The sequence below is a fragment of the Plectropomus leopardus genome, chromosome 1 (genome assembly GCF_026936395.1).
Source record: "Plectropomus leopardus strain MGB_pleo_1.0 chromosome 1, ASM2693639v1, whole genome shotgun sequence".
NCBI lineage: Eukaryota > Metazoa > Chordata > Actinopteri > Perciformes > Serranidae > Plectropomus > Plectropomus leopardus.
In genome coordinates, this window is record NC_142176.1 from 851,731 (window position 1) to 877,500 (window position 25,770).

A 25,770-nucleotide genomic window follows, 5' to 3' on the forward strand; every position below is an offset into this window, starting at 1 on the left:
TAAGCCTCTGAAATATGTGGTAAATGTAAAGGGAAGAAATTCACATTCATGGATTTATTTTTATTTTTCGTAATTATGGATTTTTTTTTGTCCTGTTCTTTGTAAATTATCTTCAATTTAAAAAAGAAAATAAAAAAATATATATAAAATAACAAAGACCAAAGATGGCAACCGGAAGTGACATATTCGTGTTTGTGACGTGTGACCGCGATGGTTAGTTCCGTGTGAAAAATGTACCGGAAGGTTAACGTCTTTTCTCTACAGTTACGATGAAAAACAAACATATTTAAATAATAAAATGAAATTTCTTGGTGTTTTGAGTGTCGCGCGCAGGAAAGTCGCGTCACTCCTTGTGTTTTTTGGACATTAAAAGTTAAATGTTGAAGTCACCGAGGATCCGAAGAAACAGAGTGAAACCGGATTAAAAGTCTGATCTCGGTTTGGAGTCTGAGTTCAGCTGGTGGAGGAGAGTCTAAATTCACACTTCACAGGTGAGTGTGAGATAAACACCTGCACAGGTGAATGTAAAGGCGAGCTCGCCTCCTTCTGTACCGGTTAGCTAACGTTAGCATGCTAGCGCCGTTAGTCGCTAACAGCCGGTTTAGTGAGCTTCTGGATGCTAAGCTAACTGGTGTGTGAGATGTATGAGATCATTGTGATTGATTATTGATCAGCTGAGACAGTCTGAACCTGTCTGCCTGTCTGTGTGTCTCTGCTGCTGCTAATTTAATTGAGCTTGGTTAGCGTGTTAGCATCATGTTAGCATCGTTATTCGTCGTTATTGTTAGCTGACGTTTAGCGCCGTTTCCTCCTCAGACAGGTGACATTGCAGAGGTGGACAGGTGAACAGGTGTGTGTCTGTGTGTGATTTAAAGTGTTTAGCATGTTATCTGCTCGGTGAGTACTGTCTGAGTGACTGCTGACAGTTAATTTAGCAGCTAACGGTTTTGGCGGTCTAGCTTACGAGCTAACGGAGCTTGGTGTTTACATGAGAGATACAGTTAGCTTTGACTTTCAGGGTAGCTGCGATTTAATCAATCACAGACAGTTTCTGCGGTCATTGAAAACCTGGAAAAGTCACAGAGTGTCCCAGTCACACTTTCCAGGCTTGTGAAAGTAATCATCAAAAATCATTGAAGGTTTTGGAAAGGTCCTGGAATTTGATTGTGTGTGATGTTGGGTTGAAGCAGCAGGGTGGTATGAAAATTAACTGTTATTTTAAGATGTACATTTGCTAATCTGTCATATGAAATCTTAAGGGACTGTTTGTTATTAACCTTTAGGGACTGTTTGTTATTAACCCTTTAGGAACTGTTTGTTATTAACTTTTTGGGACTGTTTGTTATTAACCCTTTAGAGACTGCTTGTGTCGTTTTAGTCTCTTGTCTTCTTCCTGTTGTGATAACTGTGTGTGTGTTGATGCATGTGTCCTAAATGTAGTCCAGATTGTGTATTTGAGTGTAATCAGTGAATTTGCAGCTCAGCTCCTACAATAAGTCTAAAATACACTGTGGAAACTAAATAGTTACATTCAGACTGTTCAGGTCCAAAAATGCTCCATTGAAACCCATTCAAACTGACATTTTTGATCCCACAGCCATCAGAGCAGAAAAACAGGACTTGTATTATTTCTGGGTGTCATTCTGGGCTTTTGACTCTGAATTTGTCATTTTGAATATTTTCCACCTGATGAGGTCATTTTGACCATATTTGGCATATGGAGGAAATACATGCTATTTCCACTAGGTGACCTGTCACAGTCAATGTAGCTGCTGATCACTGACATATCCCAGACTGTCAGCAGCTACACTCACACACTGACATATCCCAGACTGTCAGCAGCTACACTCACACACTGAGCATGGAGGAGACTCACAATAATTCATTTTTGTTTTGTTTGTTTTTTCATCTATATTAAACTCATAGTGACACCATGCCAAAATCTGGCATTTAAAGGGTTAAAATTCTGAAAAATTAATGAATATTTGATACTTATGTTTAGGACTGATGATATTTTTAAACAATAACTAACTGAAAGTCAAAAATAGTATGAATGTTGTTGTTTTGGGTTTTTTTTAGCCTGATTTTGAAAAGCGCGTTTTGTGTGCAGAGCGGTGAGTGTGAGCGTAACATATCCCAGGCTGTGATCATCAAACAAATAATAATCTAACTAGCATGCAGTATACTGGAAGTAATTCATTTTAATAATAAATATCCATATGCCCTAATTCCTGAATGACCACTTGTGTTTTCTGATTACTTTTCCTTTGCTGTCTTCTCTATTGTTTACGTCTTGTAATTTATTCTTTACTTATTTAGTCATTTGAGGCTGTCTATATATTTTATTTGTTTGATTCATGTTCTTAAAAAAGTTTCAATTCTAGTTTTAAACTGCTACATAAGTGAGGAAATATCAGAGGTAGGATAAAACTAATAAATAATTAGATAAAGATATATAAATAAATAGGTTAATACATAACTTGATAATTGCAGTAATGAAAAATAAGTAAGTACATAAATAGATGAGTAAATAAGTAACATACTCAAACTACAAATACGAGGTAAATAAAAGGATAAAAGCAAAAAGTAAAATAATGTATAAATATGTTAAAAATGATAAAATGATATAGAAAGTAGTAAACTGTAAAACAGACTAAAATTTATAAATAAGAGTCAATATATAAATAGCGTTCAATTCAAAGCAGACATTGAGACATAACAATACTCTACTAACAATACTATACTGTTGCAACATGAGTTGGGACATCAGTCGTAATCTCGGTGAGAATGGTAATTTTTGCATAATATTGACTGACATAAACATAAACAAACAAACGTAAAAATGATGATGATGTGCTTTTTCCGTCTTTTTTTTTTTTTTATCGGACCAGCATGCCCATTTCCCTTACATGTGGAATATGATCTCTGCAGCACTGCAGACTTTCATTTCTAATGTTGTGACACATTTCACCTTCATCAATAATTGCAGCTGTGATTTGCGTACTGTATGCGGCCATATTGTGATAACATTTTGAATGAACCGTGCAGCCCTGCTGTCCATCACCTGGTGTAGTGTTTGTAAAGTGAGCTGGATGAGAGGCAGCAGGGCTGAGGACAGTCACAAACTCTGCTCTTTGTAAAGCTCTTTAAAGGTTTGACTGCAGATTTGCTTCACGTGTCTGTGAAGGCAGATCAGCTGCCAACACCTACATTCTTTACCTGTGGTGTGATGTGATTAGGAGGTGTGGTTGACTGTAAACACACGGGGCGCGTTCACAGTCACGTACTGTTTCCTTTTGCTTTCAGTAGGTTCTGCAGCTGCCCTTAAACTGCAAACTCACACTTTAAAAAATCAAAAAAGATCCAGGAAACTGATCCTTGATGCAGTTAAGTAAACTAGTAGTTTAATTTATATTAATTTCACATCAAATTGTTAAGTTAACTTAAATTTTAGTAGTATTGACTTAACTTTATTGTTGCAACTTAAAAATGGCAAGTGAATTAACTTGTTTCTTCTAAACAAGTTTTTTTTCAGTAAACCAAGTTGGTCGGATGTAACTGAACAGTTTGACATATTTTGTGTCCGCACTAAAGAGTTTTTCATGAGGAGGAATTAGGATATCTGAAAGTTTTACAAGTTCTGTTTTGTTGACTCATTTAAGTAAAGTCAGAGAGACAGGTTCAGTCTGAATACTTCTAAACTTTACACTGTCTTTAAGATTTATAGTTATATTTACTTTCACTGTTCAAGGTGATCTTTATGCAAGATGATTTAAATTAAGACCAAGTTGTCAGATTTTATAGTGCGCATATGCAAACTTTTTTTTTGGCGTTTCTGTGTATTGGGACAAATCTTTTTCTGGCATATTAAATCGTTTTATAGTGTGGAGGTCTGAACACACAGACAGTTTGTTCCTTTGCAAGAACCTTTTTTTCATATTCAGATTCATGTGGAGGAATGTCTCAGTATTTAAGTGACGTTAATAATTATTATAATCATAAGGTATTGTGCGGTGCGGCATATTGCAGCATTGATATAAATTCCCTCCCCGGGGCTGGTGTGTTTTACCTCCTCCCTCCTCGCCTCCCTCTGACTGACACGAAGTGTCCTGGAGGTTTGACTTTCAGCTCCTGCAGTAAAACTCTGTGTGATTTAGTTTCCGTCCGTTTGCCTGCAGCTGTGTGTGTGTGTGTGTGTGTGTGTGTGTGTGTGTGTGTGTGTGTGTGTGTGTGTGTGTGTGTGTGTGTGTGTGTGTTTGTGTGTTGTGAACTCTGTCAGAATAACAGCATGTCCTGAACTGTGCGATCACACTTTGTGATAAAGACTGTAATCACTCACTGATGTCCGCTTCACTGCTGTGAAACTCTGGTATGTTTAACAGACAGTTTGTGTGGATGTTGATGGTGATTACAGGCGTGACTGTGTGTGCACTTTGTGCTCATATCCAGGGGCGGGAAATCACCAGAGACCCAACGATACAATATTATCAACATATTTAATACTCACTATTATCACATTTTTTAAAAAAAAATGTTGCAATATGCTGAGGATTGTGATGAAATATATTATGATTGATTACCTTTGTTTTGACTGTAAATGGTGTCTCCAAAGGAAAACATTGTGAACATCAGTTTTTTGGTTTTTTTTTTTAATAAAGTCTGTCCATCTCATTTCAATCAATTTATTGGCTTTAACATACATTTACTGGACTAATAAAAGCAAACAATGTTATTATTCTAGTAGGCTACAAAAAGTTTAATTTGTATTTGTAAAAAATCAATACTGGGGATTTGTGTGTGGATATGATATTGCCACCCAAATCATTGTGATACTATGCTGTATCAGTTTTTCTTCCACCCCTACTAGTTAGGGATGGAAGATATAGGCCTAAAATTATATTGCAATATTTTTAGGCTATATCTTGATACATGACATACAGTATATTTCGACATTTTAAAATCTCCTCAGAAAACTTTATTAACGTTAGAACTGGGAGCCAGAATTGAACTTTTTTAACAAAATTCCCTCTGTGATGTGACAGTACTGTATGATTGACTGTTGGTACTTTGAAAAAATACAAACACAATTCCCTTTTTGATTAATAATTATTAATAATGTAGATATAATGACTAAGTGGGTAAAGGGGAGTATTAAAACAAGGAGAACTATCTGATAGGTTTAGAAAAGTACATCACCGTTCTGTAATGTAACCTTTAAAATCATGAAAAAACCCTCCATTTATTCCATAGAATGATATAACACCATCCGATATCTAAGATGACAGATAGTCTCATATCTCCATATGATATAGTATATTTATGAACTTAAGGAATTTATTATATGTATTTATTGATCTTCTGCGTTATGAGAAATATCCCTGCTTAGAATTAAATAGACTTTCCCCGAAGGGTTAAAGAGTTTTTTACAAGTTGAGCTCATGGTTTCTGTCTGGATTGTTTGATTATGGCTCAGGGGGGAAAAGTGATGCAGAAATAATACAGCTATTTGGATAGCTGACTAGTTGTCAGGCAAAAATGCCAAAAGAGTGACTGTGTTAACGCACGCTGAGTAACTGACGTACAGATGGGCATTTTGCAGTTAAAGCATTCTTTTCAAATCATAAGGTTTCATAAGATTTCTGGTCGTTTGTTGTAATGATTATAAAGTTGAACTTGTGTATATTTGTTTGTGTTTTTTTTTTTTAATTCCCCCATTAAAGAGTTTTTGGGGGGGAATTTTTCCTCAGTCCCTTTGGATTTGTGATTATGGGCTTTATAAATAAAATTGAATTGAATGTGTTGAAAGTGATGGTGACCGTGTGCGTCAGAGCTTGATGATGAAGTCCAGGTGTGCAGCTTCATACTCCAGCAGGTGGCAGCGTTCTGTCTGTAGCATCATACAGGAGCTTCATCCGTCCCTTTTTCGGATGACTTTAACCCTTTGACCTGGGTCGACATCAGTGTTCTTGTGTCTCGTTCGGACGCCTTTCACAAGCATTTAAACCTTCTTTATTAAAGCTAAATATATAAATATAAATATAAAGCTTCTTTATTTTCAGGTCATTTTCTTTTCTTTTTTGTGCAAATTTTAAGTAAATTTTTTTGTAATTTTAACTAATTTCTTGCTAATATTTGTGGTAATTACTTGTAAAGTTACAAATTGCTGTTTCTCCTTATGTTCTTGAAAGGAATCAGGCCAATTTGCTCAGGTTTCGAAGGGTTAACCGTCTGAAAAGAAATGAGCATAGGCACATACAGAGTTATTCCCAGGCTGCTGTCCTAACTGCCCAGTCACCAGCCTGCCTGTTTCAGGTGTTTTTAACTCTTTAATGGGAATAATTGTGCAGACTTTAAGAGAAGTGAGTCCTGCAGCTCACAGTTTGGTGTTTGTTAGGCTGACGTCATTTTACTGAACTCCAGCCCTGACAGTCATGCATGTGGAAAGTGTGATGATTACTGTGATAATCCGGTTTAATGTGATATTTACGGCTGCAGTGATTAAAGCGAGACCCTCTGATATCAGCTCACAACGTCTCCAGATCCCAGCAGAACATGACGCAGCTGTTTAAGAACAACTGTTTTCAGATCTGCGGACGCTCTGAGCCCTCAGCTGTTTTTGTTGCTCAGAGCTGATCCTCTGAATCGCAGCCTCACCCTCCGCTGGTCCGATCTGAGCCTCATGAAGCACATACCGACAGTCAGCAGTCTGCAGCTCAGATTTACTGACGCACAGTCTCTCTTTTATTCAGCGTGTTAAGAATATGATTCAGTGCACGAGAGCCAGTCAGTGCTGCGCAGCCTGTAATTTTAAACACTTTTATCATTTAAGTTTCAGTGATCTGACATGTTCCTGGTGTTTTATATAAAGCGTGGTTGGGCCTGTGTTTTGATAAAAATCCTTAAAACCTGATGCATGACCTTGAAGATGCAGTGTGTCCCTCAGTACGTTTAAAAGATGTCAGAAAAAGCTGAATTATTGTGTCAGTGCGATTAAAACTGGACTTTCAAAATCCTGTAAACATGTTCATCCCACTCAAATCAGACTGAAGTGAATTTCTTACAGTCGGACTAACCCACCCAGATTATTGGACAGGAAGTGGGTTTCCTCCGTCAGTCGGACTTTAACTGGACTCAGCGTTCTGAGCATGCTCCTATTCGCCACGCCGGCCTCCCTCGGTGATTAGAGATAGGGACTTTGTTGTTTGTGACGTTTGTCATTTATGAGGGGGGAAGGGCTGCTGCAGAACGGGTCAGACATTAAAAAAATGTCAGGAGGGACTTGTGTTTTTAATTTTAGCTCAGCTGAGGGACAGGCAGCTGTATTTTATATTTATTTTAAATTAAAAAAAAAGTCACACCTCAGCCCCTGCTGCTCGGATCACCTGCAGCAGGCACATTAATGATCCAGCTGGAAACAGAGCTCCACTAAACTGGGACTGAGTCTCTCTTTTATTCAGCGTTTTAAGAATATAATTAAGTGCATGAGAGTCAGTCAGTGCTGCACAGCCTTTAATTTGAAACACTTCAGTTTAGAGTCAGTGATCTGACATGTTCCTGGGGTTTTATATAAAGTGTGGTCGGGCCTGTCTTGATAATAAGCTCTAAAACCTGATGCATGTCCTTGTCCCTGAAGCCTCTGTGTGACTCTCCTCCTGCAGGACGGTGACCTCCAGCTGCAGGCCTGGACCTGAACCAGAGGAGCAGAGACCGTCCCCTCAGTGAGGAGGAGGAGGAGGTGAGAGCTGATGTGTGTGTGTGCTTCAGGTCAGCGGGGTCACTGAGCTCCTCTCTCTGTTTCTCCTCAGCAGCTAAATGGATGTAATAGTTTGTGTATGTGCAGTGTCACCTGGACGGTGGGTGTAAATCACAGGCTGATTGATGGTTGTGTCAGACAGCCGTGCAGCTGTAAACATCAGGCTGAGAGACACAGACACAGCCGCTCACTCTCTCTCTCATTCTGCTGCTCTGACTTCATCATCTGAACACACTGGTCTGCTCTGTTCACATGACCACCACACTGAAACAGCCATTAACCCTTTAGAGCCCGTGTTCCTATCACACACTCGTATAGAGACTCGTAGAGTTTCTCAGAATCAAGCTTTAAAACATATTATAGCTTAATATGATTATTCATCGAGTTAATTTTTTTAACCAACATCAGTCCTAACCATTAATATCAAATATTCATTCATTTTCAGAGTTTTAACCCTTTAAATGTTTAAATGTTTTTAGATGGAAAGAAAAAATCCATATCCAAATTCCATATTCCATATTTCCAATCTCCTCCATGCTCAGTGTGTGAGTGTAGCTGCTGACAGTCTGGGATATGTCTGTATGTATATATGGAAAATGACCTCATCAGATGGAAAATAGTCAAAATGACAAATTCAGAGTCAAAAGCCCAGAATGACACCCAGAAATAATACAAGTCCTGTTTTTCTGCTCTGATGGCTGTGGGATCAAAAATGTCAGTTTGAATGGGTTTCAATGGAGCATTTTTGGACCTGAACAGTCTGAATGTAACTATTTAGTTTCCACAGTGTATTTTAGACTTATTGTAGGAGCTGAGCTGCAAATTCACTGATTACACTCAAATACACAATCTGGACTACATTTAGGACACATGCATCAACACACACACACACAATTATCACAACAGGAAGAAGAAAAGAGAGTAAAACGACACAAGCAGTCTCTAAAGGGTTAATAACAAACAGTCCCTAAAGGTTAATAACAAACAGTCCCTTAAGATTTCATATGACAGATTAGCAAATGTACATCTTAAAATAACAGTTAATTTTCATACCACCCTGCTGCTTCAACCCCACATCACACACAATCAAATTCCAGGACCTTTCCAAAACCTTCAATGATTTTTGATGATTACTTTCAAACACTCAAATACACAATCTGGACTATATTTAGGACACATGCATCAACACACACACACTTATAGAAAAAATAAAGAGTGAAACGCACAAAAAATGTGCCAAACAGTCCCTAGAGGGTTAAAGATGAGGAACATGCAGATATAAAGAAGACAAACATCTTCAAACATCTCCAGTGAAATCAGGGTGTTCACCGTGTGCTGTCGTAATATCAGCGCCAACTGTGACAGAAACATTTTCTCAACCAGACAGTTAGAGACATTAAAATCTGTTGACAGCATCTGTTGCTCAACAGCAGCCAATCACAGGCCTGCAGGAGCAGACAGCTGTTGATGCGTCCTCATGCTGTTCAAAGTCACCACAAAGCAGACTGGTGGTGCAGCGTACTGCTAACGCTGATAAAACATGTGACAACAAAGACGGAACATTTCAAAATGTTTTCAGTCTTTACCCTTCAAATCTGAGCGAATTGACTTGGGCTCTTTCAAAAACGTGGGAAAAAGGCAATGAGTAACTGAAGAAGAAATCACCCCAAAAATTGGCAAAAAATTATTAAAAGGACAAGAAAAAATACCTAAAAAATGCTGGAAAGGAAAGAAAAGAAACCAAAAAACCCTTAAAACTAGTATTTCTTCACTAGCGGCCAATGAGGTTTCTACGTTTCTAATATCTTTGAACGGTATGCTACTTAAAAAAAAAAAAAAAAAATCTTTTCAAAATTGAGACAGAAGGTTTCCACACATGAATTATAATCCCCAAAGTCCATTTATGAGCACATCAAAGAAAATCAGATCTTTTTTTTTTTCAAATTTTTGTTAATAAAACAAAATATGGAAAACAGATTGGTTTTTCCTGTTTCTTAATGGCAGTAGGGAAACGGCTCATTTCCCGATTTTGGTTTTCTTATTTCAGAATGAAAATCTGCATCCTGCATCCATGAGCTCTGGTGATGAATCCCATCGTAAGACTTTCTTATCAATAATCAGTGGCTGATCCTCTGATTATATTTTATCAGTACTCAGCGGTTGATCCTTGGGGAAGTGTGTGTGTGTTTGTGTGTGTGTGTGTGTGTGTCGGCCCGGCTGGGAGGTGGTTGAGTTTCTGTGGAAACAGGGCGACGGGCCTCGGACCGGCCGGCCAAGAATGGATCTATTCTGTGAGGGCTTAGCTCGGGGCCGGCCCTCCTGCTCCTCATTGGCTGTCTGTAAATTGTTCTGCGAGGTGGAAAACCTGCTCACATTCTTCTCTGATGAGTTGTGTTGTCGCTGTGAGTGCAGTAATTTTCCATCAGAGCAGAGAGACGTGTTTATAGATGTGTTGTCATCCCTGCGATGGCTCGGTCCCCCTCAGCTCTCACACTAATTACACAGAACGAGACGGGAGCGGGCCCACCAGGGCTGCAGCGGGCTGCATAACCAGCACTTTCCTCTCAGACTGTGCATGTGGGCGCACGCTGGACGCTCCGCATTCACCGAGCGCTGCCGTCAGACCTCAGACCGAAGAGCCGTCACACACTGCTGTAAACATATTACATAATGAGAACCACCAGGAGGATTTCTACAAAACAAAGAAGCCATCAGCTCTTAATCTAAAAAAATAGAGTTTACTGTACACAGTCACAACAAAACAATACAAGCAAATACAAGTAATGAAAACACGTCATGACAAAGAGCCAGACATCTGTAATCTGTAGAGCTCAGTGTGCCGGGACTGAAAACACACAGATGAAGAAAAGAGCTTCACCTCGTTAACGTCCCACGTCACAAATGCTGCGAGAAAATTAATAAACATTCACCAATTTGACAGCTGATACTAAAGAAACTGCAAACAGAAACACTGCAGGCTGTGAGGAACAACATGAAACCACGTTCAGACTTTTCAACGTTTTCTATATGTGATGGCAGGGTTCCCATGGATCCTTGAAAAGAATTGAAAGGCATTACATCTCTTGTAATTGGCATTAAAATGTCTTAAATCAATCTAACCAAGTCTTAAAAATGCTTTGACATTGGAGGTGGGATTTTTTTCTTAAAGATATTTTTTAGGGCGTTTCGGCCTCACATTGATAGGACAGCACGAGTGTGAAAGGAGAGAGAGGGAATGACATGCAGCGAAGGGCCGAGGCCACAATCGAGTCCACGGCTGCTGTGGCGAGGACACAGCCTCGCTCTATCCACTGAGCCCCAGGTGCCCCAGAGGTGGGATTTTTATAAATCTTTTATTCTGACATTGCATTGCAAAAACTCAAAATAATGGGTAACTTAAATAATAATAAATAAATTACCGAATGCTTCTTTCATTATATCACTACAGGTAACAACAAATGTTTCAAAATAATATGAAAGTCCCACTAGTCCTCAGTAATTCACATCTGCGCATGTTTTTGTTCTTCAGTATTGGCTTCTGTAAAACGGATCTCAAATTTAATGATATCTGAGAGCACGATGCAAACACCCAACAGAGCATAACGAGTAACCAGGCAGCACTCATCAACACAGTGTTTCCCATTCTCTGACTTATTTATGAGCCGCCACAACATCAGCGTTGAACGTCACATATTCATTTAATAATTTGTTAGCCATTGTAAATCGGATCATCATTACAGGATTTGAACTTAAAAAATGTGCTGCTTTGGCTCTGATGCAGCCGCCCGTCTGTCTGCAGTCACCACTCTGTGACCTTAGTGTCCCGCCCACAGCGCCATCTGATTGGTTGCCTGTCACACGCCACAGACGTGTAAAGAGCGACCATAAATTGTATATAAAGATAAATTACATATCTCCACTTCTTCCTGTACAAAACAAAGCCAAAACATACAGCCGCTGCCCTCTGCTGCCGGCGCCAGAGTCTGAGCACGTTATCAGCCGCCATGTCGAGTTCCCGCCCACACGCCTACAAGACCCATTGTGAGCAGCACCGCTGATTGTGAGCACACTGATAGGCAGAGACACAGCTGTCAATCATGATGTCCCACCCCCTTTTTATAGCATCAGATGAATGAAATGAATTCAAACCAAATTGATCTGTGGGCAACATCTCGACACCTTCAATTAATCCAGATCATTTTGCCTTTTTTTGGGGAGCTGTCATGTCAGCCATCATGTGTCGTCCGGCTCTAAACTCTGTCTAACTTCCTGTCTGTGGTTTTAGCTTCGAGCTCATTGGTTCCTGCTGAAGACGTAAATCTTTTTTTTTTTTTTTTTGAATTTCTTCCTTTTTCTGGAGAGAATCGTTATGGTAACGAACAAACATCAAGTCAGACAGTTTAATTTCTCCTGCTGCTTAGGTTTTCTTGTTTTTGTCCTCTTTTATACCATTTGTGCTATTTTATATTTATTTTTTATCACTATTTTTTAAATGTATTTATTGATGTACAGCACTTTGGTCAACTCTGTTGTTTTTAAATGTGCTTTATTAATACATTTGGAAGTGACTAAGTGTGCATAAAAAGCCTCTGTGAAATATTTCAGGAGACCTGAGTGAAAAACAGATTGCAGTCAGAACAAAACAAAGGATTTGGGTCATTCATCTAAAAACTCCACGAACTCTTTCTGACATATTTCACCTGAAGACGTAAATCTTTCAAACAAAAATCTTTAGTTTGATCAGTGATTTCCTCAAACAGCTGCTCACTGTAGTTTTTGTCAATCATTCCTTTATTATTTTCAACTGTTAACAACTGACAAACCTTTAAAAGATAATATGTCCAAAAAATAGGAGTATAATTAGACAAAACGATTACAAGGACAACAAAATAAATGTGTCAACTGTTTAAGAATGAATGAGTTTATTTGTTTGTTGTAAGGATCCCTATGAGCTGACGCCTAGGAGACAAGCTAGTCTTCCAAAACAACATGACAACATTACATCAAACAAACAGTAATAAAAAAAATAATAATAGTAATCGATAAAATAAATTAAATAAGTAAACAAATAAATAATAATGACACAAAAATAAAAGCTATTTTAACAATAGTAATCTAAAGACAATAGTTCATTCACCAATCAATCAAATAAATTTGATTTAAATAAAAAATAAAAACAATCAAGTCTTATTTTTAACTATCTTACTCAAAGTAAACTAGTTAGTAAACTATTTAAAAATAAATGAGCAAATAAATCGAATGAAATGACAAAATGAATAAAAATAAACATACATTAATAGATCAGCTGTGGTCACAAAACATGTCTTGTTTTCAAACAGACTCGGATGAAGCCGGTGAGGTCGTTGTTGTTGTTGTTCTCTTTAGTTTTAAACAAACAAGAAACAGTGACTTTGTTTGTTCGTTTTTACACTGACTTGTAGCGAATGGGAAACATATGAGGAAAATAATGTTACCATATTGTTTGTAGCCTGTTTAAATTAAAGTTAAGGGTGCTCTGTTGTGCAGTGAGCTGAGCTCATTCCTGTTGTCCCCTTGTCCCCTCGTCCCCTTGTCCCCTCGTCCCCTCGTCCCCTTGTCCCCCCGTCCCCTTGTCCCCTCGTCCCTCTCTCTACATATTCAGCAGTCATTTGAAGCAAGCGGCTCTGAGCCCACTGAGGCTGCACTCAGGTTGAAGTGTTAGGGGGGTCAGGGAGTCCTCCAGGGAGGCCGGCCGACTCCTCAAAGGTTTGGATTTAAGGCAGACCTCCACAGAGGCCCCTTCAAGGTCTGAAACTGCTCACCACAACAGAACAGTAAGACAAAATATCCACCAAAATATGCACTCGCTGCAAGAAAAGAGAGACGGCGGGGGGAAACTAAACGTCTCTGTAGGTGCAGGAGGAGGAGGAGGAGGGGGAGGAGGAAGGGGAGGAGGAGGAGGTGCGCCACACAGAGGTCCATTAGCTTTAGAGAAAAAAGTTAAAAACATCTTCTGCTCTTTAGACTTTTATTAAAAGTCCCGTGTTTTTTGGTTGTTTTTTTTACAATGTCTATTGTTTTCTTTTTCAATTATACATAGATATTGCGTATAAATAAAATAGTCATTGTAGCAAATATAGTGTACCATAAAACCACAAAAAACAACAACAAAACAAACAAAAAACCCCAGCAAAAAAAAAAAGATCAAAGCAGAGGTGAGAAACAGATGTTACATCACACAGTAATCAAAGATCACATGCACTGAAACACCCCACTCCGTCTTTGGTTTTTATCGATCTTTATCAACATTTTGTTTCAAAAAGTCTATGAAGCTCCACCAGATATTTTCAAAAACTGCCACTGTCATATAATGTTTTTTCTCGGTTTGTTCACGTTTCCTTCCTGCAGCTGTTGCTCTCTTAGCTTGAGAGAGACGAGTCTATAAATGCTCGCTCTCTCTTCCTAAAATCACCTGGATAAATACCAAGGATGCACAACTTTGGCCAACGAGGGATTTTCAGTTTTGTTATCTGGCTAACCGTGTCAGGAACCTCCCTCCCAAAACTTCTGACAGGTTACATCCCTGCAGGCAGTGAGAGAGTGTTTTAGCATGATTACATTTACAGATCACACGTCACTTTACTGGAAGCCGTTTATCAGATCAAACCTTCCAGATTTTTAACCGCGTTTGAGGCTTCCAGACTGAAACATCTGTTGGATGGATTGTGATGAAATGTGGGTCATCATTCACGATCCCCTCAGGATGAGCTGCAGGAACTTTATTGATCCTGTGACTTTTCTTCGGGTCAACATGTGAACATGTCCAGTACTTTGGTTTATGACCACATGCCTGCAGAAATAATGACATTCACATCAGATTCTCGTTGGCGCTTCATTGAACGACCCCCTCCCAAACTTTCCTGTTTATCTGGCTGTCCAATCAGTAAAGATAAAAATGTTAGAAACAAAACAACAAACACAAAAACAACCTGTAGCTGTGGCTCAGGAGGCCGTTTAGGTTGTCCACTAATTGGAAGGCCGGTGGTTTGATTCCCGGCTCCTGTGGTCCGCAGGTCCGGGTGTTCTTGGGAGAGATGGTGACCCGTGAATTCTCCTGATGGCTGTGATGAAGGTGTTAAAGCTGAGCGGCAGCCTCCTGTGTGTGAATGTGTACTTGGTGTAAGTTGCAAAGCGCGTACGAATGATTTGTTATAGATTTTCAAACTTTTAAAATGTAAACCGTCACTGCAGCGCCACCATCAGGACGGTTGGTTTGTGTTTGCAGCCGGGGAAGTTTGGCATGAGACTGGACCTGTGTAAAGTGTGGCTTATTTTGATGAACGCGAAGTTGGGTTTCCTCCGAATAACAACGACACCAATATCGATAATAATAACAAAAACTGGGGGCTTTTGGCCCTTCAGCAGGGTTTTATATCTTCACAGGTTAAAGTTTAAAATGTGTGGAACAGACACACATCTGAAAGTGGCCGTCAGTGATGTGAAGTATGATGATCTGTACTCAGCGGGTTGTACCAGCTGCAGCTCACTGGAGCGTCAAAGGAAAATGTGCAGCTTTTAACGTTTAAACGTACGGAGCTCTGAGTGACGCTCTGTCCTTATCTGATTCCCTCCTCTGACTGTCGCTCACACAGCAGCTCCAGATCATTTGAGACAGACAGTGTGGGTGTTTCCTGCTCCAGTGTGAGTCCTCTCACATCAGCCACAGATCACACGGTGCAGACTGGAGCCTCTCAGGCGTGTTCACGGACTGTCGTCTGCTTTAGTCTCTCTCTGCACCAGCGGTCGTTCATCAGGAGCTGCCAGCGTTGGCCCAGGTCCTGCGAGCCGCGGGGCGTGTTGGAGGAATTACAGCACACAGTTAATGTGTAAGGCTGAATCCACACATTCCTGCTACAGTTCAACACAAAGCACACGGTGACATGAAGCCTGCCAACTTCATGACTTCATGTCCAGACCTGTGAATGAACGCCACTCGCAGCCAACTCATTCATTCACTCACAGGAGGCTGCAGCTCCCAGCCACAGACAGGACAGAGATTAACCCTTTAGGGACTGTTTGGGGCATTTTAGGTGCTTTCATTCTTCATGTTTTGATCGTTTTGGCTGTGGAAACGAAATTGGTACATTCAGACTGTTAAGTCGAAAAACTGCTTCACTGAAACCTATTCAAACTGACTTTTTTGATCTCTGTTTGAAAGAAGCCCTGTTGTCAACACTGTATCCAGTCCTCTTTGTACATCCACACAGAGACCCCGGGGTGTGTTTTGGTCTGATGAACGAAGAATGAGATGTTCAGATGTGTGTGTGTTAACTGTGATCCTGGTTTGTGTGTTTGCAGGTCAGTTCATTAACAGTCGACCCGAAGGACGAGCTGCAGGTGAAGGTAAGAACCAACGAGCAAACACACACTGATGACGCTGTTTAAAGGACCACACTGATGGACCTACAGTGAAAACCTAACAAAACCAGATATAATAAGTCCTTTAAAAACCCTTTATTAGGGGTTTTGTCTTGTTGCATGTCAGAATTCAATCAGTCCAGCTGTTTACAGATTTATTTGTGGTCATGTGACTTCAGACTGGTGGGTCTGTATGATGTCTGAACTCAGAGTGTGACGGAGCACAGCTGAGTCCATCCTCTCATTACAGACGCTGCTTTTTATTCATTAATTCACTTTCAACCTCGTGTCCTCTCCCTGGAGACATGCTAGGTCCCTCTGTGTCCCCTAAAGACCCCCTGAGGTCAAATGTCACTAATGTAGGGAGGACCAGCTGCCACTTAGCATTAGGAGATACACCAGTAACAAAGACGACAGTAGCAACATGTCCGTGTGTGTCTCCAGCTTCAGGTTTCACTGTTTGTGTCCAATAATTAGAACTGATCCTTTCATTTATTAGTTAACTTCCTGTTGTCTGTGTTTCATGATGATAATAACAACAAAAACAAGAAAACACAGCTGAGTGTGTGTGAGTTCATCATACAGAGGGACGTGCACACTCACACACATTAGCAGCAGTTAGAGTGTAGGTGTTATACCTGCAGACCGTGTGCAGGCTCAGTAGCAGAATGTGCTGATCAGTCTGATAGAGGCTGCTGCTCAGGAGCGCTGATACCTGTTGGTGCAGGACAGCAGGACTGGGACATGACCAGGTTATACACGTTTATCTCATGGAACCTGTCCTGTGCTGCTGCCGAGTATTTCTGACAACTGAAACAAAGCGACATGTAGGACAGTCCGCTCCAGCGCGCAGACATGTCCGCTGTTGCGCTGTAAGCCAGGCAACACCAAATGGCAGGCCGCGGTCCAGATCTGGACTTAAACTTCGTCCTATCCGGACTCGTGGCCAAGTTGTAATAACATGTAAGAATGAGAACAATGTTTTTTAAGGAATAGTACTGTTGAAACCGACATTCAGAACCTCTAACCGACATAATCTTGCCTATGTTGGGTATTTTGGGTATTTATAAATTGTTAACCCTTTCCCGACCAGGATTCCCAACTCCCACGCATCTGCCGTGCGTCTCACGCTTTTGGGCTCTGTCTCACGCTCTCATGACATAGAGGACAATCTCACGCCAAAACACAGCAAGGGCAGAAGTGTTGATCAAGCCACAGCGTTTCATCACGGCAGATCAAACAGCCGATGGTCCGACAGCAGCGCAGTGAGACAGACAGACAGAGCGCAGCTTCTCCTCACAGCACCAAAGTGTCTGAAACAGACACATCTGCAGAGGTGAAAGTGACTTCTTTAGACTCTACAGACGACTTTGTGTTAGTTTCAGCTTTAATCAGACTTTGGATGAATTATTTAGAAACAGCAGGACGCATCGCTCCGTGTCTCATCCGGCCGCTCGCGCTGAGCTCTCATTATTATTACCAGGGGCAGATGTAATGTTTTGGGGGCCCGGGGCCACAAGCACATGAGCTTATTTTCAGCCTTTCTCTAACTGTGAATGTTGGCTGTTGGCAGCTATAGGAGAAGTAGGCCGACTCAAAAGTTTTTAATTCCTGAGTAAAATGATTAACAGCACAGAAGTTTGACAGAAGCTGAAGTCAGAGTCCTGCAGTCAGGAGAGGTTGGACTATTATCAGCACAATGTGCTTCAATTTACCTGAAGTTTGTTTAAGCTTTTCATTTTTATATTATGCTGGAAAGTTTAATAAATAATAATAACTTGTATGTTTAATATTTTAAGATAAGATGAGATAATCCTTTATTAGTCCCACAATGGGGAAATTTGCATTTGCGTTTTAATGCAAAGATGAGGACATTAGCAGCAGTGTAGCTCAACATGGCCGTGCAAGCAACACTTTGCTGATTTAAATGTCACAGTGCAATAAAAATATTGTCTTCCTTAAATTTAATGAATAATTGTGACATCAGTATTTATCAGAATATTAGCAATGTTGGCCATAATTGTGCAGCCCTATTTACAATGATTGATCAGAATAATGAAACTTCACCACAGTTAACTTATTGCAAGTGTTTTTTAATCTTGTGGGTTAAGTTTGTGAGTATTATTTGTTCTGCTGTGTGTGTGTGTGTGTGTGTGTGTGTGTGTGTGTGTGTGTGTGTGTGTGTGTGTGTGTGTGTTTGAGCAGTGTGTATTGTGGGTCAGTGGATTGTCTCAGTGCTGATAACAGCAGGAATGTTTGAGCCGTGGGTCTGATCCCGTCTGTTTGAGCCGTGGGTCTGATCCCGTCTGTTTGAGCCGTGGGTCTGATCCCGTCTGTTTGAGCCGTGGGTCTGATCCCGTCTGTTTGAGCCGTGGGTCTGATCCCGTCTGTTTGAGCCGTGGGTCTGATCCCGTCTGTTTGAGCCGTGGGTCTGATCCCGTCTGTTTGAGCCGTGGGTCTGATCCCGTCCAGCTGCAGTCTGATGAAATAAAAACACGTCTCTGCGCTGCAGCTGTTTTCCTTTGTGCTTCTGGAGGCTGAAGTTTCATCCTCAGGAGTCCTGCTAAACCACCTCGCACCGTGAACTCTCTGAAACAGCTGAGCTCACACATGAAAACAACCTCAAAATACACATCTTTTCAACATTTCCTCCGGGTGTTAATTTTTATTTTCCCATGAGTCCTAAAAATGATGACCCTGCAGATTTTGTGTCATCAAACCCAGTTTTAGATTTTATTACGGTGTGCAGTTTTCATCGGAGGCCGTCGAGAGTGTTTCTGCCTCTCTGTGCAGGAGTTTGTAGCTGCTCGACCCCACAGATGGTTCACTCTGAAATATCTTTTCAGAGTTTTCAGCTCACACTGTGATAAGCATAAGCTGGCGACACCTCTCTGATTTATTTACCTCTCTGTCCCCTTCCATAAATATATATTTATGTCAGTATCGGTTATCAGTCAGATCAGTCGTTACATATCGGCTGTAGTCTCTGCAGGAAAATGGCTAAAGTTGCTCAGAGGCCTTCTGTACTCTCTGGCTGGATTTACACTTCAAGTCTTGATGCTCGTCTCTGATTTGTCGACTGTATCTGATTTTTTTTGACCGCCTGCACACATTTACACTTAAATGTAGGGATCGTAGGGGAAAGTAAGGTTTTTCAGGGCTGATACAGATTATTAGCACTTAATGAGACAGATAACTGATATTTGGAACTGATATGCATTTACAATAAAAATGAAAATCTTTCTTTCAATCTTTGGAATATAAATAACTCCAACACAAAACTTTGTTTAAAGGCCATAAGCCAATGTTTAATCAAAACTGAAACTTTTAACATCATATACAGCAAGTTTCCTTCAACTTTTTTTTATAAAAAGTGTGCTGATGCTGTGATCCTGCCTTTGGCTGTGCTCGTGTTGTGGCTGCACTGATGCTGTACCTCCGGCTCAGCCTGGATCGTGGTCTTGGTTGTGCTGTTGCTGTGCTCCTGTCCTTCACTGTTACAGGTTTTTTTGGGGGGAGTTTTTCCTTAGTTGATGTGAGGATCTTAGGACAGAGGGATGTCTTATGCTGTGAAGCTTGCTGAGAAACTGTGATTTGTGATAAAGGGCTTTATGAATAAAATTGACTAAAGTTCAGTAAAAATTTAAATCAGTAATAAATAAATAAAATAGCTCCCTGAGGTTTTACAAAGTAAACATACCTCCGATGCTGACACTCTCTTTGCACTTTTTAATTAATTAATTTTATTGGCGATCATTAAAATAAAATGCTGATACAGATAATCTGGCCCCGATAATCTGTCGACCCCTACTTAAAAGTGACTGAAATCCCACAGATATCTGAATCAGATCTGAAATATTGCCACATCTGAATAGGGCCTGAAACTGAGCTGAGAATGTCTGGTTTCATGTGCTTTTTCACATTCATGACACATATGAGATCTGTGACACCTGAGGGGAAGACATCAGAGTCGGGTCACTTGAACCGTGTCGTGTGAATCTGGCCTTTGTGTCTGCGGTGGCGGTATGAGTGGCGGGAAATATGAAAACGTACAAGTACAGCCTGTATTTGGAGCAACATCCCAAGAGCCAGAGAAACTATGAGCCCTGGTTAGACGGAGGCAAGTTTATCACAGTTCACTGACACACACTGTGATGACACAGAGCTGGCTGGAAATGGGTGAAGTGTCCCTTTAATGTGAGGCTGTGTGTGAGAGCAGCTGACAGAGGAGGCCGTCTGCTGGGCTCAAGGTGTTCAGCTATTCTCCTGCTCTATTTAAAGATTTAACTCACCGTCCAAAGAATGTCCTGCACACCGCTGCCAACACTCACACTGCCTGTAACTGTGTGTGTGTGTGTGTGTGTGTGTGTGTGTGTGTGTGTGTGTGTGTGTGTGTGAGAGCAGCTGTTTCGGGAGACTCTGATGGAGCCTCACATAGAGAGAGATGAGTGGGTGGAGCTGTCTGAGGCTGCAGGCTGATATTTTGTCAGGGAGCTTCTCTGTGAACACAAGCTGGACTCAACTCTCCCCGCTGGACCTCCAATGACTTTACTGACTCTACTGTGGAGCTCTACTGACTCTCCCGACTCTACTGTGGAGCTCTACTGACTCTACCGACTCTACTGCCAGAGCTCCACTGCTTCTTTTGGTGCTTCGCTAGTTGTAAGAGTCTCAGAGTGTTTTCTCGTCGCGCTCGGTCCATCCCAGCTCCTCTGTTGTGTTAGGATTACTGAGTGCAGAGAGGAGCTGCAGAGAGGAGCTGCAGAGAGGAGCTGCAGAGAGGAGCTGCAGAGAGGAGCTGCAGAGGGGGAGTAGAGCAGCAGACAGAGGGTGAGTGTCTCACTGGTTCAGCCGACAGACTCTGCAGCTTTCTGTGTCTCTGTTGAGAATCAGATGAATGTTTCAAACGCTCACACAGACTGAAACTTTGTCTTCATGTTTATGTTTCCAGTATGTCTGGAAAAGTCTAAATACGTAAAAGAAAGAATCTTTACATTTATGGCATGTGAAGGTCTGATGAGAAATATGTTGTTGACAGACAAAGTCAGGTTTTATCTTCTGTTTTAGTCATCTTTGTAAGAATCTTGAAAACTCTTCAAAGTCTGTTGGTTGTGTGGTGAAGAGAAGCAAACGACACAAAGTAACTTTGCATTTGCTGTCAAGCTGTGGCCCTGAAGGATCCCTTTGATCATAATTTACCAGTCCTGGAATTCCTGGAATGTCAGTGTATTTTTCCGAGGTGTTTAGTGGAAAGGTGAGTGTGCTGCAGGAGTGTGTGCTGCAGGAGTGTGTGATGAGTGTGTGCTGCAGGAGTGTGTGATGAGTGTGTGCTGCAGGAGTGTGTGCTGCAGGAGTGTGTGGTTGAGTGTGTGCTCGGAGTGTTTCACAGCTGATTTCACTCTCAGAGAGACAGAAACAGTTTAACAGATTCTGTTAACAGTGTGAAAACAGAAAACACACTGAGAGTTTGACTTAGAGCTGCTGGAGGACAGAAAAACATGAGAGCTGAACAGAGAGAATCTCAGCCGGGATCTGGACTCTGTGAACCTGCTGCTGCTGCTGCTGTTGTTGTCGTTGTTGTGTGTTTGTGTTGAAGGTGTTAAAAATGAAGACACGGACAGACACACACACACACACACACACACACACACACAAGCACAGACACACAGTAAAACACACAAACAGACAGACACACACATACACACGTTTTTACAGTTTGTCTCGTTGGACAGTGGTGAGGACGTCAGCGGGACACAGAGCTGTGTGTCCCCTCAGACCTCTGCAGACTGTTTGTTGTGTAACAGAAAAAATAAGAATTGGGTCCAGTTTCTGTGTATTTTCCCGCCTATAAACACACCGGGGATGAGCTTTCCAGGGTCTCTGTTTATGTGGGTTTATTTATGGCAGATGGCTGTAAAAAGTGAAGAGGGTTCAGTCCGATAACACGTACTCTGGATCCATCACTGATCACTGATACTGTTTGAGTGATGTATAAACCCATGAGGGTTTGGCACGTGTGTGTGTGTGTGTGTGTGTGTGTGTGTGTGTGTGTGTGTGTGTGTGTGTGTGTGTGTGTGTGTGTGTGTGCGCGCATGACACAAACGAAAGAAGAAAGAAGAAATTAGTTAGTCTGAAAAATTACATGACCAGGACCCGTTAAACCCTTTGAAACCTCGGCAGATTGTCTTTATTTCTTTCAAAACATGAAGGCAATGTGCAAATAAAGAAGAAATGAACCACAACTTTGCAAGAAATTAATAAAAAGTGCAAAAAACCCCACCTGAAAATTTATTTTAAAAAGTATACTAAGAATTTAAAAATTACACATCAAGACAAGAAAATGAGCTGGGAAAAGTGCCTAACACTTAAAATAATTCTGTAACATAATTATGTAAATATGATAACTTTTTTCTGAACTATTTAAAATAATTTCCCACGTCTGTTGACTCCTTGCAATTTGTCTTATTGCCTTTTATTTGTATTTTTGAAGAAGAAGTCTGAGAAAGAGCGTTTTTTAGCTCCCCGGTGTGCAGACCTCTGTTTTTTCACATTTTGGTTTATCTTGTTCCAGCACCCACTACAGGATGTGTGTGTCTTTTTTGAATCTCTTTGAAAGAAATCAAACCAATGTGCTCAGAGTTTCACAAATACTTGTGAAAAATGTCTGAAAGCAGCACAAGAAAAGTGATGTGGCTCCACGTTTCAAAGGGTTAACGAACAGGTTTTTGTCAGTATATAGAAAAAAAATGAATTTCCTGTTTTGAACCATTAGGCGTTTGTCAGGAGGCAGATCAGCGTGCTCACAGGAGAGATGCTGTTTTCTGCGTTCTGTCATCTTATTTACATTTAGAGTATAAAACAGTTCATTTTCGGGGTGCCTGGTGGCTCAGTGGATAGAGAGGGCGCCCCTGAGGCTGTGTCCTCGCCGCAGCGGCCGCAGGCTCGACTCCGGCCTCTGCCCTTTGCTGCATGTCATCTCCTCTCTCTCCCCTTTCACACTTGTGCTGTCCTATCAGTTAGAGGCAAAAACACCCAAAATATCTTACAACTGTTCATGTTCGGTGTGAAGTAGAAAAAGCTCGACGAGCCGTCCAGCCGCTCACAGCGACCGTCAGCTGAGCGTCAGGGGAGTTTTGTTTCTGTATTGTTGTCAGTTTGAGTCCCGAGTTTGAGAACTAAAATCATACTTTACAAACTAAAAACACACACACGCACGCACGCACGCACGCACACGCACGCACACACACACACACACACACACACACACACACAGAGCATTCTTTTGGAGGCATTTAAAAAATGTGAACAGAGTCAGTAGCCAGAGGCTGCATATCTGCTGCAGGTGGGGGCCTGCCTGTGTGTGTGTGTGTGTGTGTGTGTGTGTGTGTGTGTGTGTGTGTGTGTGTGTGTATGTAACTGTTGATTACTTAAGTGGTGTTTATTGAAGTTTTTGCCTGATGGATCAAATCGGTGTGTTATTATTAACCCTTTGAACTCAAATTGGTTTGTTTTCTTCCAAAAACATGGAGAAAAAAAAAGGGAATACAAATTGCAGGAAATCTGTAGATTTAAATGAAATATTTTTATAAAAAGATCTAGGGACAAATGCAAAAAACGCTCAGAAAAGCTATATTTAGAATAATCACAATTACATGTTTAAAATTGTGTTACAGATTTATTAAAGCACTTTTGCAGGCCATTTCCTTGTTTGGCTTTTTAATATTTATATATTACGTATATGTGAAATTATTTGAAATAGCTCGGGAAAAATGTCTAATGAATATAAGAAAAAAAACTCGGGAAAAGCTGAAAATGATCACATAATTATGTAACAGAATAATTATGATTGTTAAGCACTTTTTCAAGGTCATTTCTTTGTCTTGTGTAATCATTTTTTAAAATAGATTTTTAAAAATAATTTTCAGGTAAGTTTTATTGGACCTTTTATAAATTTCTTGCAAATTTTTAGTTAATTTCTTCTTTAGTTGCTCACTGCCTTCTTCCCATGTTTTTAATGAATAGAAGTCAATTTGCTGAGGTTTCAAAGGGTTAAACTAACACTCAGGAGCAGTGATATTCTCCCAGTGTGTATTTTTACCTCAAACACACAGTAACATAACTGTGAAGGTGCACAGGCATGAAAACTCCGAATTTAAAGCTCTTAATGATGGCTTAATGCAACACACTGATTCTCTTTTTAATGACAAAAAGAAAAAAATGTGTGTGTCTGTGTGTGTGTGTGTGTATGTGTGTGTGTGTGTGTGTGTGTGTCTGTGTGTGTGTGTCTGTGTGTGTGTGTGTGTCTGTGTGTGTGTGTGTGTGTCTGTGTGTGTTCAGTGGGCTCTTTAATGACACTGGGACCAGGCGGGAATCAGACCAGCGACCTCCACTTCACCTCCTGTTCCTCTAATGAGGGAAAAGTCCTGACTTGTATTGAAATGTGCTGAAGACTGTGGGAATGGGGGGGGGGGGTCGGTCAGTGTGTGTGTGTGTGTGTGTGTGTGTGTGTGTGTGTATTTGGGGGGGGTGAGTGTCAGTGTGTCTAAACTTGAGACAGTCCTCTCTGTTCGTCCTCAGTGGATAAATCATTAAAGTTGAGCTGCAGTGGAAAACAAAACAGTGCACACCTTTAATGTTCCCTATATTTTTGGGGGGCAGTTCATTTCCTTGTTTTGGCAAAAGTCTGCACCCACATATGTGTCTGTGGTCTGCACCTCGTGAGGTCTGCGTGTAGCTGCAGTGCACGTGTCCCCGGGTAAATAGTAATAAGTTGCACAGTTGCTGCTCTGACTGTCGCTCGATGACAAAGCAGAAGGTGTTTGTGTCTGTTACTCGGTCAAAGATGGTCTGTGAGGAAGACGCTCCTCTCTGACAGTGTTTGTGTAGTTGAACAGAGTGAGACCTCCTGTCTGTGGGCGGGTCTCTGGACTACAGTTTTATGTTGAATATGTGTTGATGAACATTAAAATGGGCTGTAATGTCTCTTTGTCACAAACATGAGGGTAAAAAAGGACTGTGGACGTCCCGACAGGTGAGACATCAGTTGTGTTTATGGGGACTGAGCCTGTGTGGTGACTGTGTCCCGCTCTGTGTCTCTGAGACAGACATGACGTGTGTGTTACTAACAGGATATTAAGTCCCGTCTGAAGGCCTCCTCTCTTTCATTTCCTCCCGGAGCCTCAGAGTGTCTCCTGACCGGAGCCCGGGGACACGCCGCTCACACTGCTGCTGGGTCACATGTCCGTCAGAACACGTGACTCATGTTTACATTACAGATGACAAGTGAAGGTAAAATGTCTCTGTCAGCAGAGCGTCATTTGATGAAGAAGAATCTGTCCTGTCTTTCACGGCGGTAAACGGCGGCCAGCGGCGCTCAGGGACGACTTCAGCTCCTCGGTGTTACGATGATGGCGGTGGGGGAAACCTCAGCACCGGGAGGACACCCACGTGCAAACAGAAAGGACCTGAATCGGTCCGGACTCAAACCTGGGACCTTTCTGCTGTGAGGCAGCAGTGCTAACCGCTGATACACCGTGCCGCCCATTTGAGAGACAACAGTGGAGATAGAGAGGCTGTTTCCTTGACAACGGTTTGTGCATGAAACGTTAAACTTTTGCCAC

The 25,770-nt window shown here is 41.2% G+C and overlaps 1 protein-coding gene across 1 annotated transcript in view; it reads left to right on the forward strand.

Annotated features, from left to right (window-relative positions):
- Nucleotides 1-16,090: 16,090 nt before the first annotated feature.
- Nucleotides 16,091-25,770, forward strand: part of plekhg4 (pleckstrin homology and RhoGEF domain containing G4) — a 68,049-nt gene continuing 58,369 nt past the window's right edge. Inside the window, exon 1 of the mRNA XM_088075128.1 lies at nucleotides 16,091-16,135. The gene's annotated coding sequence lies outside the window, so the exon portion shown is untranslated. The remainder of the gene's footprint in view (nucleotides 16,136-25,770) is intronic.